Consider the following 16,812-nt stretch of genomic DNA (forward strand, 5'->3'; position numbering starts at 1 on the left):
CATTCATTACAGAGTGGTAATATGGGCAACCCATAGATTTACTTTTAAATAATATTTCACAATAATTATACCAGAAGTTTTTTGTGGCTTTTAAATATTTAAAGTCTGATGTTGTCTGATGACAGACAACAATTTCTAACAGTCACTTATTCATAAAAATAATCACCAAGGAAAAGACAAGAAGAAACACACAAGAAAAAAAAAAAAAGAAAGAAAAATATTAAAAAAGAGAGATACGTGGATAATGTGTAGGGACAGAGAGCTCATCGATGACAGTTGAACAGGACAGTTTTTCAGTCAACCAAGATGGTTGTTAGGGAGCAGACAGCTACTTGAAGGGAGGGAGAAAGAGAACAAAGGTGAGAGAGGTCCTGATATGATTTGTATGATTAATTACTCCCTTAAAAATGCACATGTGCTTTCCATGCTACATTTTAGCATCCAGCAAAAAAAGGCTTTGATGTTAAATAATAGTTTTAAATAAATGAAGCTTTTGCAGTAAAAATTTTTCCCACAAAAAGCACCAGAAAAAAAGAACAAGTTTTCTACATAAAATTGAATTTTTGAGAAAGTCCATTTGAAAAAAATAAATAAAGCTAGATCTCATTTCCAGAGAAGCTGCTAGAAATATCAATTGAAAGGTTTCCTACATTAGCAAATCTATATTTCTACATTTCTAAATTTTCTGTGTCTACCTTACTCAACTGTAATCCTGCAGAACTTTTTGCTAAGATTTAATTGTTTATTCCACAACTTCGGTGTATCACAGCATGTAACTTGCTAAAATGTTGGAGTGCCTTGTGTCTGTATAGTTTTATTTCAATTTGAGAAACAAGCAAAAAAACCCCAACAAACCAAAAAAACAAATGAATTAGTTCTTTTAATGCAACACAAAGAGCCAATATAGAAGATTTAATTAGATTATTCATAACAGTCAAACATTCAGGAAAATTCATTAGGGCACTGCATTGTTTTTGCACTTTATTTCCAAGTAATTATCTCTGACTATAAGTCCTTTAAAGACCACTGATTAATAGAAGTTCTGACTCTGCATTCTTGAAATCTACAGCAATCATTACAAAGACTTGAGAAAGGACTGGAAAATAGAGGCAATTTCCTTCTAGTTGCCATTCTAATTCACTTTCAACTGCAGAAAAACATTAGAAAGCCACTAGAAATCAATGTCTAAACCACACACTTCTCAACAGATTCCACAGATTAAGCTCAGTCCAAATAAAACATATAAGCCAACTTCTGAACAACACAAGGCTGGAAATGTATGGATTTTGTTTCCCATGTACCATTGTACAAGCAATGTCTTTATATACAATTTTAATAGTTTCTTTGCTTTGGTTCCGCGTCTTACTGGAAGTTATCAAATGTGCATTGTTACATACTAAATGAAGAAATGGGATACTAGATCCTGAGCAAATATAATCCTTCTGAAAAATGATAGGTGCTGAAACCAATTAGGTACTGAGTTCAAGGATTTCAAACAGTAACATTTTTCTCCTTTCCAAAAGCTTGTTGCTTTATTAGTTTGGGTAGTACTGCCTTAGGTGTCAAGCTGCTACACTCCTTGAACTTTACCCCTAGTGTAAAAGAAAAATAATGACAAAAGTGAGCTCTAAAGCTTTCCTAAATACATTGCATAGTAAGCAAGAAGCCATTTCTTCTCTTTTGGTACATAATTTCCTATACACTAAAGTGAAAACATGTCACGTGAAAATAATGTTTCAGTAATGAGAACAGAAGGCTTCTGAATGCGTCTGAAATGTCATTGAAAAGTCAGCACCTACCCCATGGGCAGGGATTTATTGTCCTTGAGCAAGTCCACTTAACCTTCTAGCCTTTTCAGTCATGTACAGAGGAAAACATGCCCTGCCCTTCTTTCCCCTCAAAAAAGTAGCTTTAACATCATTATTTCTTTCTTATCTTAGAACAAAAGTAATTTAGGGGTTTTGATTTGATGCATCACCTGTGTACTTCATATACTCACCCATATGATTTAATATTTTTTTTTTTTAATAGGAAAACTTGAGGAAATTAGTTGTAAAAGAGACACCTGCAAATGGATAAGAAAATATCAAAGGAGATTTCATGAGACCTTGAAAGGAATGTTATAAAACCAAATGGACATGAAAGAGATCCAGGAAAGAGTCTTCTTAGATGCAGATGAACTATTGATAAAAAACAATGTTTGAGAAACAAAGGTATTAGTTTACAAGTGATTCTGAACAAATACCAATAAATCAATGAGAGTGAAAGCATACACCAACTTGAATAGGGCTTTTCAAATTGGAAAATGGCCACTTAGTTAAAACAACTGGGACAGCACTTTATGTGTTTAAAGGTCAGTGGTTCTGATATACTAATAAATAAGCTTACTTCTACCAGAGTCATCCATGACATTCGCATGGCAGCAAGTAAACATCATATGTTTTCAAGTGCGTGCATTCAACTTAGAAAGCGTCCCAGCTAAATCCTAAAGTCTTTGCAAAAAAATAAATCCTAAAAAACCAGAAAAGCTAAGCAGCTTCATATAGACATTCTAGAACCATTTCTGAAAGTAGAATGGCAGAAGGTGGCAGTTACCTGGAATGGCCAAGGAGGAGGATTAGGAGTGAACTATGAAGCCTGAAGAGCTACTGTAGTCTGAGGTTGTTTCTCATTTCTGTTAGTTCCACTGAACTCAAAGACAAAAGGAAACAGTGGCTGACCTGAAAACAAAGGTCACTAACATTTAAGTTATACTGGCTTTTTTGCTTGCATATTCAATCTTCAATTTTCAAAGATGCAATATTTTCAGATATAAAATAAAATAGAAACTTAACTGAAACCTAGCTAATTTATTATGTATTTTTATAATAGGGTTTAATCTGAAACAGCCATAAACATAATGAAATCTTAAGAAGCAGCACTGCAAATCTCACTCATTGCTATGTAGCTCATTAACCTAAGAACACGACATTTGTTAAGCATACATGTGGGCAGAACTTTATGACTGATGACATCTTGGATTATTTGCAAGTTGACTGGTTCCATTACCTTTGAAATTACTTCTTTCCACTAACAAAAACTTTGTGCTTTAATGTATTAAGAATTTCCTCTTTTTTGGTATTGATTTTTATAAATACTATGCTTCCATTAATGAAATAAGAAAAACTAAACCAAAGGAATAAACTCATCAGAATTATTTGTTTACAACTAAACTATTTATTTTATCTTTTTACTCTTCCATTATCCTTGCATCATGCATTATTGTCGTAGGCTGAACTAGAAATACCATGGAAATAGAAAACCTGTTTTCAAAACTTTACTATGTATATGTAATACCTCTTTACTATAGTAAATTTATAGAAACTTAGAGGAAGGTGGTTCAAAAAGAGGCTACAGACATTTTTACTTGCAAGAAGGGAAATAACAATTTAGTAATATGTTTGCTTTAGCAATAAGGAGGCAGACAGGAGTTGTTTGTTTAGAATGAAGTCTTACACTGTTATTCAATGCTAGCAAGAAAGATAGAGTAGATAAGCTGAGAACAAGGCTTAAACATGTTTAATGCTGATGACTGGACTTAAATGACTAGGATAAATCATTCCTAAACTGAACATTAAATCTCAAAACAATAGAATTTTGAGAAGGAATTGTAGGAAATACTTTCTTCACTGGTGTCAACAGATTTTCTTACAATTTTCAGTCAAGAAAGAATTTGACTCCTTGGATGCATTAATGGATAGTTGAATGCACAGTGTATGCTTTGAATTTTCTGTGTTTGGATGGTACACTATGGGATGCTAAGAAACACTTCATAGGCATAACATAGGTTGTATATCTGTTTAAAAAAAGGTTAACTGGTTAGGATTATTTCAAAGTTTTATTTCTTTCCATTCCATAAACAATAGACTTCACAGAATTCATATTTCAAGAACAGGAACAAGACATTTGATGGGAAATCTGAGTAAGCAATGAGTACTGTATAAAGATCACCAGAATTGTGGAATAAACATCACCAAATGGATTTATGCACCCATAAAAATATCATCTTTTTATGGGTCTGTACCGAACACACAGATTCAATAATGTAATGTATTCTTCCCACAATGCTTTCTGTGTAACTTTGGATTAAGAATGTAAGCTTTGTGCTTTACTTCTCATCAGAAAGAGAGATGTAATATTTTTCTCTCTTTTTGCCAATCTTAACTACACAAATGTGATGGGAGGCTGTATCTCCATGTGTGCAGGTATTGAACCTAAGAAAGTGAGTCTGTAATATCAACTGAAGGTTTAAACTCAAACAAACCAAGATAAATAATTATAACCAAGAAGAAAGCCCAAATTCACATCATATATACATTTCAAACCACCTTTTAAAAAAAAGACTCATGCTATACTATCACTTTTTCCATCAGGGTTTTTTAATGATTACAGTGTGTTTTGTAAGAAAATGTTTAAGGCAAAATAATTTTCACAAAATAATCCTATGTTTTTAAACTGAAAATGGGAATTCTGAGCTAACGCACCATAAAACATATTTCTGTAGAATAACTGCAGTGTAATACGTCATGGACTTCTGGGTGACAAGCATGGATACCTGAGGATTGTAACATAAGCAATAACTGTGAACTATAAATTTAAAATGTGACTAAAAATGCAGTATGTTCCAATACTCCTTAAAATTGAAAGTAAATTCCCCCTCTGGCTTCAGTGGGCTTTGGATCATACTTGGGTGTGTGGCACTCATTATTCTTTAGAGTATGCTTACAATAGATTTACCCAAAGGGAAGAATCAAGGATAAAGAATTTTAAGAATTAAATAATATAAACCCACATCAGAATTTAGAAAAGACAAGCAAATTACTGGAAGTATCAAGACAATTAATGAAGTGGAGAACATTCTCAGGAACCTGATGTCTCAGCATCATCCAAAGTAAAAAATCAGTGCTGAAATCTGTGGTTTCCTAGGTTGTTTTATGGAATTTTAAATGGCATTGCCCCTCAAGATTTATTTTAATTGCTTATGTATTTTATACCATGTACAGAAAAATGCATATAAAATCCACTATAGTTCTAGCTGAGTATTAATCATTGACAGGTTGTACTGTACTGTAAATGACTTACTGCCTGTACAGCACAGTTACTGAAAAGGGGGAAAAAAAGGCCATTAAAGAGCACATTAGCTTCCAGAAAGTGAGAAAATGTAAGACGATGCAGCATACCCGATGTTTGTCTACAGCTATACCTTAACTGGCAAGTAGTAAAATAAAACTGGAGCAGAACTGTAGAGCAAAATAATTAGTGCTGATGACCCGATGTCCACTTTACACGTGTTTTGAGACTTTTACTTTGGACAAGCTGGGGTCTGGTCCCAGGGGCTGAACACCTAGCAATTGGTTGGAGTGCATTAGACTTGTTCCTAGAATGTATTTTCCAGTCAACTTCATCCAAAAGTAATCCATGTCAAGCACTCTGAGCCTGCCTCATATTATGAACCAAAGCTCAGTAGAGTGGGGACAATTGGGAAATTCAAAAGCATACTCCTGATCAAAAATCGGTACAGGAATAAAAATCAAAGGTGGAAAAAAGAAAAAACAGGTCTTTAATTATGACGCCAAGAGATTCCAATAGAAAATGTGGAAGTACAAAATGGAAGTACTAAGTATGGCTTAGTACAAAAGAAAATAGTTCATCATTTAATCAAGAGAATTGATTGACAGTGATGGAAGAGATTAGAGCTACAATGATCATGTCATTTACTTCTAAAAAGCTCAAGGTCAAACCATTGAATACAAAGTTTCTTCTTTCAAACAAATTTGCACAGCCGGACATCAAGAGCAAAATGCTGCTAGATGTAATACAGAAACACTAAGGATGAGATGGAAAGGGAAATAGTTTTCCTGCCTTATGCAAACATCTGAGAAGTTAAATTAAAGTCAAGATGATATTTTAAGGGGTTTAGCCAAAAGCTGTTAAGAGAATGACCACCCACATTCTCAAAGCTGAGATAATTTTGTTTAGAGCACTCAGGAAACTGAGGTTTAAGAGCTTCAATTCGTGCTTAGAATAGGAAGAAGCAGGCTCTTGTACTGGAATATCCAAATCTCAGTGAACCATATTAGCCCCTAGCCTACTGTAAGTTTTGTGGGGTAAGGAAATGTAGTATGATACCTTCCCTTATTCTGATCTAAAATTCTGCCTTACAAGAATGAATGGCTGCAGTTATGCCAAACTTTTTGTTTGTTTGTTTGAAATGAATCAACAGCTTCCAGTCAAAACAGAAAATTCCTGTTCAGCTCCAGAGTCCATGATGTGACAATGAGAAGAAAAATTTCCAAATCAGAGCCTAATACAAACGCACTAGTCTGTTCCTCGGTGTTTAGTTATGGGTAATATCTGCTACTATTGCTAGACATTACACAAGCATGTGAAAAGACTTCTTTAGAAATCTGGAGGCAGAAAAGTATCATCCTGAACACCAGTAAGTTACCTAATTTAAAATATAAACATTAGTATAGAAACATATTCCTAACAGCTTCCCCCCAAAATGGAGTTATTTAGTAACAGATTTTGAAATGTAATGCCTTCAAATCAGACTCATCACTAGGCAATCAACTAAGCCGGTGCCTAGAATACAGCAATTGATTCAGAGTGCCTTCAAATATTCCCCAGTATTGAGCCAATCACACCCTTCTCACTAGCAAATCTACTCCAGTTTTTCAGACTGGAGCACAGCAGAGAAGGCACATACCCACTCTTCCTCTCCCTGGAGCACCAGCAACAGGGCACTGCACATGAGGGCTAACACAGGAGTGACAGACTCGCTGCAGGTCTACATCTTATACTTGAAATGTTGGCATTTTTAGCCCATCACTGTACCCACACACTCATATTATCAATTACCTCCAGCCACAGCTCTAAAGATAAGGCTGAATCACCACGTCATCAGCTTTACCACTAAGCACTGATCTATTTATAAATGTTTCTGAAAGACAATCTGTATAATGTGGATTCAGAACTATGTATTAGGGGAAAGAGTCAAGGAGTATAGTAATACATCTTAGATTTTCACTGAACATTTAAATATTAAACAGAAAAATCTTTTTATTGTGTTTTAGCTGTGCGACATTTTACCTTTTCAAAGCATCCACGCACATGAACAGCTATCTGAAAGCTGTCGAAGCATATGTTGTGTTCTTTCAAAAAAAGAACAAAAGCCTTACAAGCAGTGTTTTTATTCTTTTCTTTTTTGTTGTTTTTAAGATTTTTTAAAAAAGCTTTTGCTCTGTATCTCCACAAACGCATCAGTGTGCTTCATTTACAAAATAAACTGACTTGGTTTTACAACATCTTGGATCTCCTGTTTATGTGCAATGGTCATTGACTAAGTCCAAAAGATGCAAGTCGTAGTACATGTTCTGGAAAATGAGAACTGAACACATAGGTTAATGTCCAGGCAAGCAGACTTTTCAAAACTGAGAACACTTACCCATCTCAGGTGCAAAACCAGTAGCTCTTGGGAGCTGTGTAATTCAGAAGACATTTGCAGTGTTGAGCAACTTCTTTAATTGCCCAGATCAGTCTACAAAATACACGGAAGTATTCAATGTATATATTTGTACACCAAATGTATCAGCAGATAATACTTGTTACCTTACTGTACATGCCACGGTCATATAAAACCAATCATTTTACAAGATGACTAGAACTATCAGTTAAGGCCAAATATAAATTCTCAGGAGGCTGCATAAATTGCTATTGTTCCAAGTGGTTCCCCTTTGGTTACAATCTCGCTAGAGAGACACTATTCCTCTTCTGAAAGAAACTAAGCTAAAAAAATATCATGCATATCAATGTTTCAATAACATAAAAAGAAGAAAGTAGATGCAAAACTTGTAACATCTTAGATTTACTCCCATGATGTTCTCTAATGACTGTCGTACTAATGTACTGATATGATGATAAAGCACTTCTGTCCAAACTTCTGCATTATGACATAATGTGGCCAAAGATCCCTCTGGCTTGGCACCACGGAGCTCCAGCTGTGACTAAAAAAGAGACCCATGCAATATCAAAGAACAGGTCAAGTTTACACAGCATTCCTTCCTCAAAATGACACACACACACACACACACACACCAAATATAGGGGATTGGAAAAGTACCTTTGGATATGAGAAACTTTCTTGATCATTATGCTTTAATGTATGTATTGAAAACTAAAGATACCCACTGGATTTCTTTATGAAATGAAAATAGTTACAGTTGTAAAAATGGTGAGCTCTTTTTTTTGGTGTTTGATGCTTTAAACTGCATTTAGTTTACAGCTGAAGTTTTTCATCTCAGAAATTGGGACAATCTAATTTAAAAATACAGCTAAGGATCTCATCCAGCCATTATAGCCAACCCCTCCACTCAGGAACATTAATAAAATCAGTAAGAATCACAGAACCTGCACATGCAGACAGAAGGTATTTGCTCTATGCATATATTGAAGTCCCTCTCTACCGAAATCAGAGGGAAGAAATGGCCATGTTAACTGCCATGAGATATAATGGATGTGCCTCGGGTTAAATGTGACCTCAGGCACAATGGTGGTCTTGGAAGGTATTGATATACAACTTTGCACGCTTCACGAGTTGATTTTTTAATGAAGAAGCAAAAGCAAAAGCTCCCTTTGCCATAGCCCAGTTTATCTCATTCAAGACTTCTCTCCTTTTTACCCCAAGCCAGGGGAAAACTAAGAAACCTAGCTAGGCAAGTATTTTAATAGTAATGGGAAATAAAGCTAAGAGCCTTATATTGCCTTTCGAGTGCAATAGTGCAGGAAGCATATTTGCATATGCATACATAGGCAAAGGAATAAGCAAACAGATAGTCAAAAATCAAGCTAAAATAATCAGTCATGTGAACAATAAACAGGGAAGCACTATAGTACCAGAACAGGTGGACAGAGAAATTAAGTGTAGCTTATTCTTTGTAATAGATTATATATAGCATTATCTTTGCTAGGTTCCATTTTAAACAATGCTTATTAATAATGCATCATTTAATTTAACAATGCCCTTTAGTAAGAAAAGAAAGGTTAAGGATTAATAGATTTAGTGCTCCTAAAATGGCATGTAAGGAAAATGCTGAAATATTGTGTATAGCAAAATGCTGCAGCTATTAATATAATCTCTGAAGGGTTACAGATTCTGTCTTTTAAGCAAAAATATCAGTGACATTTGGAACTGTTTGTTTAAAACTGCAGACTGACAGAATGGGGACATAAAAACATACGGCTAAAGAGAATAGATGCAGTGATGGTATACACATCTACTTGCTATATGATATTTAAAATATATGCTTTGACATGCATATTTTTCTCTATTTTCACAAATTAATTTTCTGTAAAGTGCTTTCTGTAATTCAAAAAAATGATAACTGGACTTATTTTTAACATAAAAAATAAACCCTTTAATGTTTCCTCATAGTGTGGTGTTTTTTTCTTGTAAATTGTGAAGCTATCTGTCAGTTGTCAAAGGTACTTTAACGTATTTAAAAATTAAAAGTATTTAAAGTAATGAACCTAAGGTAGTTTAAGAGACTTTTACATTCCCAAATTTCATCCAATATGCACCAAACTAAGAACATTCTACTAGTGAACCAGCAGAAAAAAGATGGTCAAAATTAATAATTGTCTGTTACTGTGCAGGGAAATGGCTCAACACCTGCTATTTAGTAAGGTTAGCACTGTTCATATTACATAGATAGTTCCTGAAATATGAAGCGTGTGATGCCACAGAGGTGGACTGTATTATCACACCATTCCCCTTTCTTCCTAAAATCAAGAGTAGCTCAGTGAGATGTGAGGTTGTTGTAACCAGTGAATTAGACCCTCTCAAGCTACAGGCATTCACAAAGCAGCAGAAATGGACAAGTTAACTCTCTCATAAATCCAATTATTTGACATTTACTGTTTTCTCTCAGTTTGCTTGCCTCTGCTGAAACAAACGTAATGCTTCTACTTAGGAACAACAAATATCAGCATGTTGTAATTTCTACTTAACCATTAGGAAGAATAACTTATGAAATTTTAAGTCTTAAAACTAGGATCGAACCAAGGGCCTTCTTATTGTCACCAAACCTCAATCAAATGTAGACTTGAATGTAAACCTGCAGCTTGAGGCCCTCTTTCTTTTCTCCTGACGATCTTCTGCTTTATGATTACAGTCAATGGTCACATACTGCGCTCTCCCTTCACAGTACTGCATCGTTTCATGGCACCACCACTACAACAGATAGTCCCTTCAATCATTTAGGAAAAGTTTAAGATGTATTTTGCATTCATTTTTAGAATTCTTATTTTCTCTTTTTGGAGAGTTTGCTTTTTTCTTCTAAGAGCAATACCTCATAACTAAGCTCAGAAAACCCTTTACCACAGGTTATTTCTTTGAAACTTGTCAGGGAAACTGGAAGAATGAGAGGAATTGAGACAAAGAGAATGCAGCTAAGTACTATAATGCCATCTCACCCAAAGTAAACACAAGTAAAAGCCAAGACCAAGGATAAAATGCCAGTTCCAACTGTGTTAAAGACCTAAGGAAGAAGGGAGTTACAAGAAAGTAGTATAGAACTACTCAAATTCAAAAATTCTTGATTAAAATATTGAAGGGGCAAGCACAGGCTCCAAGCCATAAGACCAGTAAAAAGAGTCAAAGAATCATCCCTATTCTTCCCTTTGGAGACTTGCATTATTGTTTCAAGATGTGCTTATTCATAACGAAAATATAAGAACAGTTCTAGCTGTCAGGTACCCTCTTTAATAAAGAGCCTAGATTAAGGGGAAACTGGAATGTAACAGAAATATACATCAAAAGGCAATTGATATTACCTAGGCATATCTCATTCCATTTTTTGGCTGCTGCAGATACTTGACAGTAAACGCATCTTGATCCCTGCTATTCAGTGTGTTGTGCAAAGTAACATCTCCCAGATTAATTGGCTTAATTTACTTGTTTACTGAAATCTGCATCTGTAAGATGGGATATCTGGATGAAATGTAATGGACTGTGATAAGTCACATTAGATAAACCTAATGGTTCTTTCTGCTTTTGAAATATAAGAAGAGGAATAGTCTAATCATCACTATTTACAGGGCTTATTTAACAATACTTTGGCAGGACAGACATATTTCAGACTGCTAGCAAAGTGTATACCTGTATAATACAGGTATTAAAGTTAAAACATAAGCTAACAATAAAGAATACTGGAAGTTTAGAACTACAAATGAATCCTATACCCTTTCAAACAGGCAGCATAGATACTCGCAGAACTGCCATAATCGGAAATTAGGAAAACTTGTGTTTTGCTCATCGACCACTGTCTCTCCCCTTTCTCACAGCCTAACCAACACTTACATAAAACTTCTCTTTGGCACCTTTTTTTGTTTGAGTATTCTCAATTTTCTTTCAGATTTCCTCTGACTAACTGTCCTTAGCAGTCACTGGGGTATATATCGAACAGAATGTCATTTTTACTTTCCTCTTCACATCACCCCACCTGAAGAATTTCTCTCAGGCAGAGAATTTGTTTCTGCACATCCATAAAAGTGAGACAGACATGGTAAGGTTCTGCAATGATGTAAATAAGATAGTCAGCCTATGCCTCAATAATTTATTTAAAACAACAGCTAAATTTATTTTATCTCAGTGACTTTAACATCAAGATTAAAGCATTTAACTGGATATATACATATTCTATGAAGATACATATTCTTTAAACATCTACTTTAACTTTCTTACATTCGGTCATCATGTCTGAAACAACTATGTAATTATGAAAAGTTAGCATTTGGATTTACAGTATAACCAGTAAGAACAATTAATTGAAGAAAAAGTACAAGGCACTAATTAAGAACTACTTTTTTGAGGTAACTGACAGTACAAATGCTTCTCCTGAATTTCTGTGAGTCTGTTTAAAAATTCATCAAAGCACTTCCACATAAAGTTGGGCTTTGAAATAGATAATCAAACTCAGCATTAGTCTAGATCTCCCTGTCCATTTTTAGCCTGATTGCCTAAGGAAGCAAAGATAGTGCGACCACCCTGTATGCCAGCCTCCCTGTTTCAGCCCCTACACTTTCAAAACTGTTGACCAGTTTCCTTCGAAGACAGAAAAGTGTTAAAAGGCTCAAAAATAACACTATTTACTCAACTTTGAAAAACTGTTTTCCAGGTAGAAAGATAAATTAGTGGCTCTTCTGAGAGAAACCTGGACTTTATATACTCTGTTTAATCAGCAGCTGAGGAGACAATCGGCTTCCACAAAGCTGCAGCACACATTGCCACGTGTGCGGGTTTCTTAGAAGGATTAGAGGTACCCAGTGCTCTAGTTTAGAAAGACACACTTATTAGATCGACATCACTTAGCTCAACAGCTCAGGCAAAATCTTTTCTACTTATAAACACTACAGAGATGACTTTCAGTAAAAAGCCCAGGCCAAAACAGCTTAGAGCTTCAGCATTTGGTGAGAAACCCAGTGTTGAGTCAGGGTTTGAACTTTATAAAAGCCTCGGTTAATGCTGTAGACTAAATTACATCCTGAGATGCCAGTGTCTTTTATCTCTAGTTGTCTGTACCTGAAGTTCGTGGAGTAAGTCAATCTGTTTCTGCTATCTTCATATTTGTTTTGTTAGAAATTTAAGTGAAACCATAAATATGTACAGAAAAAAGAAGCAACTCACTTTACGCATGGCACTTCTGCAAAGACAGGCAACAAAACAAATTTTAGAACTGTCTCTTCTCTAGAAATAACCCTACATGAAAAAATTACTGAAAAAAATACTAAATTCTGCAGGACAAAAAAAATCCCTGTTTCCACATATCAATATAGTGTAAAAACTCGTCATCTTACAGATTAAACTCTTTCAAACCATGCAATTCAGCTACAACACATTGGATTTTCAGTGCATGAATACCCTGAAGCACACACTTGAAGGCAAGTACAGCTGCCTTCGATGTTTGATAAACAAGTTTTTTTAGCAGGACAGGGGGAAAGTTATATTTTAAATTGTAAGTGACAGTTGCTTTACTTTAGAGGGGTTCTCAAAATTTGGGCATCATCTTTCTAATTTTTGCAGAAAAGAGGACCAAATGATCTTTCAAAACCTTTTATTCCACTTTCCCAATAAGTCTACTGAAAACTCAACAGGAATAACCTGTGGCTCAAACTGAAAACCACCACAAAGAGGACTCTCCATTGTAATGGAGTGGAAGAACTGAAGATATTCCCATATTGTCCAACACTTAGCACAGCTGTAATACTTAATAAAACATTAATAGCTTGATGCAGTTAATTACATCCACATTTTCAGAATTAAACTCTTGACTGAGTTGAGGCACTTGGGTTCCACCTTAAATATTCACTCACTGCTAATTAAAAAAAATAAAAATCTAACCTGTAAAAACTTACAAATTAGTTTTTGGTAGAAAATTGCATTAGTTGGATTTTTATATAATTTGTGCTCCACAGAAGTTGGATTCCCAGAGAAGCTGCCTGAATCTATTTGCAAGGTGACTCATGTATCTGGTTTGGATTAGAATTGGTACATATCAGCTGCCTTAGCTGGTAAACAGATGAAGCAATGAAGAAGAAAGGCAAACGAAAGAGAGGTACAAAGGAGGAACTCCTTTGGTTCTGACATTCTTCCTTGAATTCCATACATTAAGGGACCAAATCTTATGAAAACAAAAAACACTGAATTCATAAAATCTGTCCACATTTAGCTTCAACTGACTACACAGCTGTGTCCATTGACATCCAGTAGACTACACAGTCTGGGACTTGTGGTCAGAGTGACAGTGCTACACAACAAAGCTTTTTTATCCAAACAAACAGAGATTTCCTCAGCACACTTGTTCGGTTAGGCATTGCCAATCAGTTCAGAAAAGTTTCTCCAGACATAGCACTGTTGACAAGAACATGGGAAAATTTTTCACCTTTGGGAACTTGCCTGTGACTGGCAGCTGATGAAAGACTTTGTGAGAATTACTGAAGCAATATGTACTCCACGTGGCAATCTGCCCCTTTCATGCTGTACTGAAATAAAACTACCACTCAGTACGTTTTCACAGAACTTACTATACTTTTTTTTTTTTTAAGCTTAGATCCTTTAGCTACAGGTTTATGCAACTTCCCTGTCAACAATCTTTCTAAAGTTAAAGAGTAATACACTTCCATGTCCAAAGTCTTGAAATGACAAGAAAATGATGTACTACTTTTTGTCACCTCCTCCTGAAAAGTATATGCTTTGACTTGGTAGAACAGCTGTAGCAAACTGTGATTGCTGATGTACAAAATAAGAGCATTTGTTCCACGAACAAAGGGAAAACAGAGAGCCCTGCAAGTTCCCTGCTCTGCTGAGCTATTCACTGGGTACAACACAGAAAACGTAACATGACTTTTCAGCAGCGTTTTAAATTAATAGTTTTTGTTTTAAATAATGTCATCTGTTTCTGTCAGTCATTTATGGTTTTCACAGCCAGCCTCAGGGTAGCTCCTGTTCTGAAGACCCTACTCAGGCAAAATAGGAATCTGTTTCAATAAGGACTTTATCTTCCACCCTGAAACACTAAGTCCCACTGCTACAGTCACTGTATATCGTTATTACATGAAGCATACATTCTACAGTACTAGACTGTCTTACTGTCTACTATGAGTAAAGCTGCAGGTCTAGACCACTTGTATTTTGCCTTGCCCTACTTCAAAAGATTTTGATCAGAACTTGAATATTGCCTTCTGATATGAACATGGAAAAATGTCTAAAGCTATCTGAATTAAATTTGGCACAAAACATTGCTCTGAAAGTATTAGTTAACTAGTTTTAGCCTACAGCAAGGTTTTACAGCCAAGCTATAAACTCCCTAATAATAAGATGCCTAATAAAAGTGCTGACAGACCATTCACAGCTTCAGCATTGCTCATTAAAATGCACTAGAATAGAACATTCTCAGGATGACGGATGCTCAGCACCAAGGAACACCTGACATCTTGATAAACATGTGCATTTCTCGGCATGTGCACTACATACTCACTTTTCCTCTCTGGACAGCATGTAATTACATTACTTTCTGCAAAAATAATAACTTTGGGACTGAATATTAATGACCTGTTTAGTAACATAAAATCATATCCTACCTCTGTGGAAGAACATGCAACCTTAACCAACATTTCCATAAAAATTAACTTCAAAGGAATACTTTTACTGAAGGATTTCATAATGGATTGCTTTGCCCCAGGGCTTTATTTTTTCTGGGTGTCGTAACTCTTCTTTTTTTCCTAAATCTCTTTAATTTTGAAAATATGCCCATGTGCTACAGGATTTCCTTTTAATCATACAATCTATTCCTATGAAATAGTGGGAAAGGACATAAGTATTGCTTTTTTGTCTAAAAGTCACATGTTCAAGCATTTGGCATACACAAAAGAACTTTGGTACTTGATCCCAGGAATAGCAGAAGAGCATCCAGACTTCAACTAGTAGTCTGCAAACATGAAGGCTGGGAGGATTTTAGTTCTTCTGGAGGGGATTCCCAAAAAGCAGCAAACAGAAAGCTCATAGATGTTTATGAGATTTATTGAATTATTATGAAATTATAAAATCATAGTATAATTTATGCTTTTGCTTAACCCAACCTCCTCCTCAGAGCAGGGCTAACTTCAAGGATAAGTCAGCTTGCTTAGGGCCTTGTCCCATTAAATTTTGAATGTCTCAAGGAAAGAGGTCCTACACCCTCCTTTGGGCAACTCTGTGGAAGATTCAGACCACAGGCCCAGCTCTCCTCCTTGCTCCAGTGCCTGCGAGCAGTTTGTATTACCTTACAATTTAATAAAATGCAAAAGAAACATTGGAGCAAGAACTGGAATCCCAACCTAACTCCTGGAATTAATGGCTGAAACACCACCCTCTGGAACCATACCTAATCCCTTCATACTGGTATTATTTTATTCAGAGCAGAACATAACAGAAAGGAAGTCCACTGACTCCTGAAATTCATTTCCTTCAGTCACAAATCCCTCCCATGTACTGATTACCTTAATATAGAAATGGAAGTTTGATACAAAGCCTTGGTGGCAGGGCACTGTTCAGAAAAGTGCTTCAATCCAATAACATGAAAGGTAGAAAGAACAAAACAAGAATATTGACCAAAGAGCACACACAGATAAGAATTTACAACTCAAATCTTAACAGAGTTAAATGAATTATTTAATTAAAATGTAAAAAAAAAAAGAAAGTTATAAATCTTTCCTGATTTCTAAAAAGCTTTTTTATTTTTTAATTGCCTATGAAGCATCTGTTTTCCAGCATGAAAACATAATTTGTCATACCAGTTATTGATCTCTACAGAGCCTCTAATGGGACTGGCAGTCACAGAACCACACAATTTTCAACATCCATAATGCAGCTGCAGGAAATAATTCTGCTTTTTGAAGGCACTCTAGCCTGAAGTAGCAGGTTATATGAAACATTATTTCTTAATGGGAAATAGGTATAACATATAAGGAATTGCAGTTGTCATCCACTTGCTTTTTTTTTTTTCTTGAAGAACCGAGCAACATGTACAAGCTTTTTTTAACCAAACGAGTCTTATTTGCTGCTCAGTGATGGCTTCTAGACCCATGGATCCACTACTGTCCAGTGCCCATGCTACCACCTTTCTGTAGATCAGCAAGCTCTCCATATGTTAATCACTCCTCCTTTATAGTGACCCATCTTTTTGTAGCCCTCTATTTAGTTAGACCACGTATCAGATGAGAAGAATTACAGAATAA

Source organism: Buteo buteo, chromosome 16 (genome assembly GCF_964188355.1).
Source record: "Buteo buteo chromosome 16, bButBut1.hap1.1, whole genome shotgun sequence".
Taxonomy (NCBI): Eukaryota; Metazoa; Chordata; class Aves; order Accipitriformes; family Accipitridae; genus Buteo; species Buteo buteo.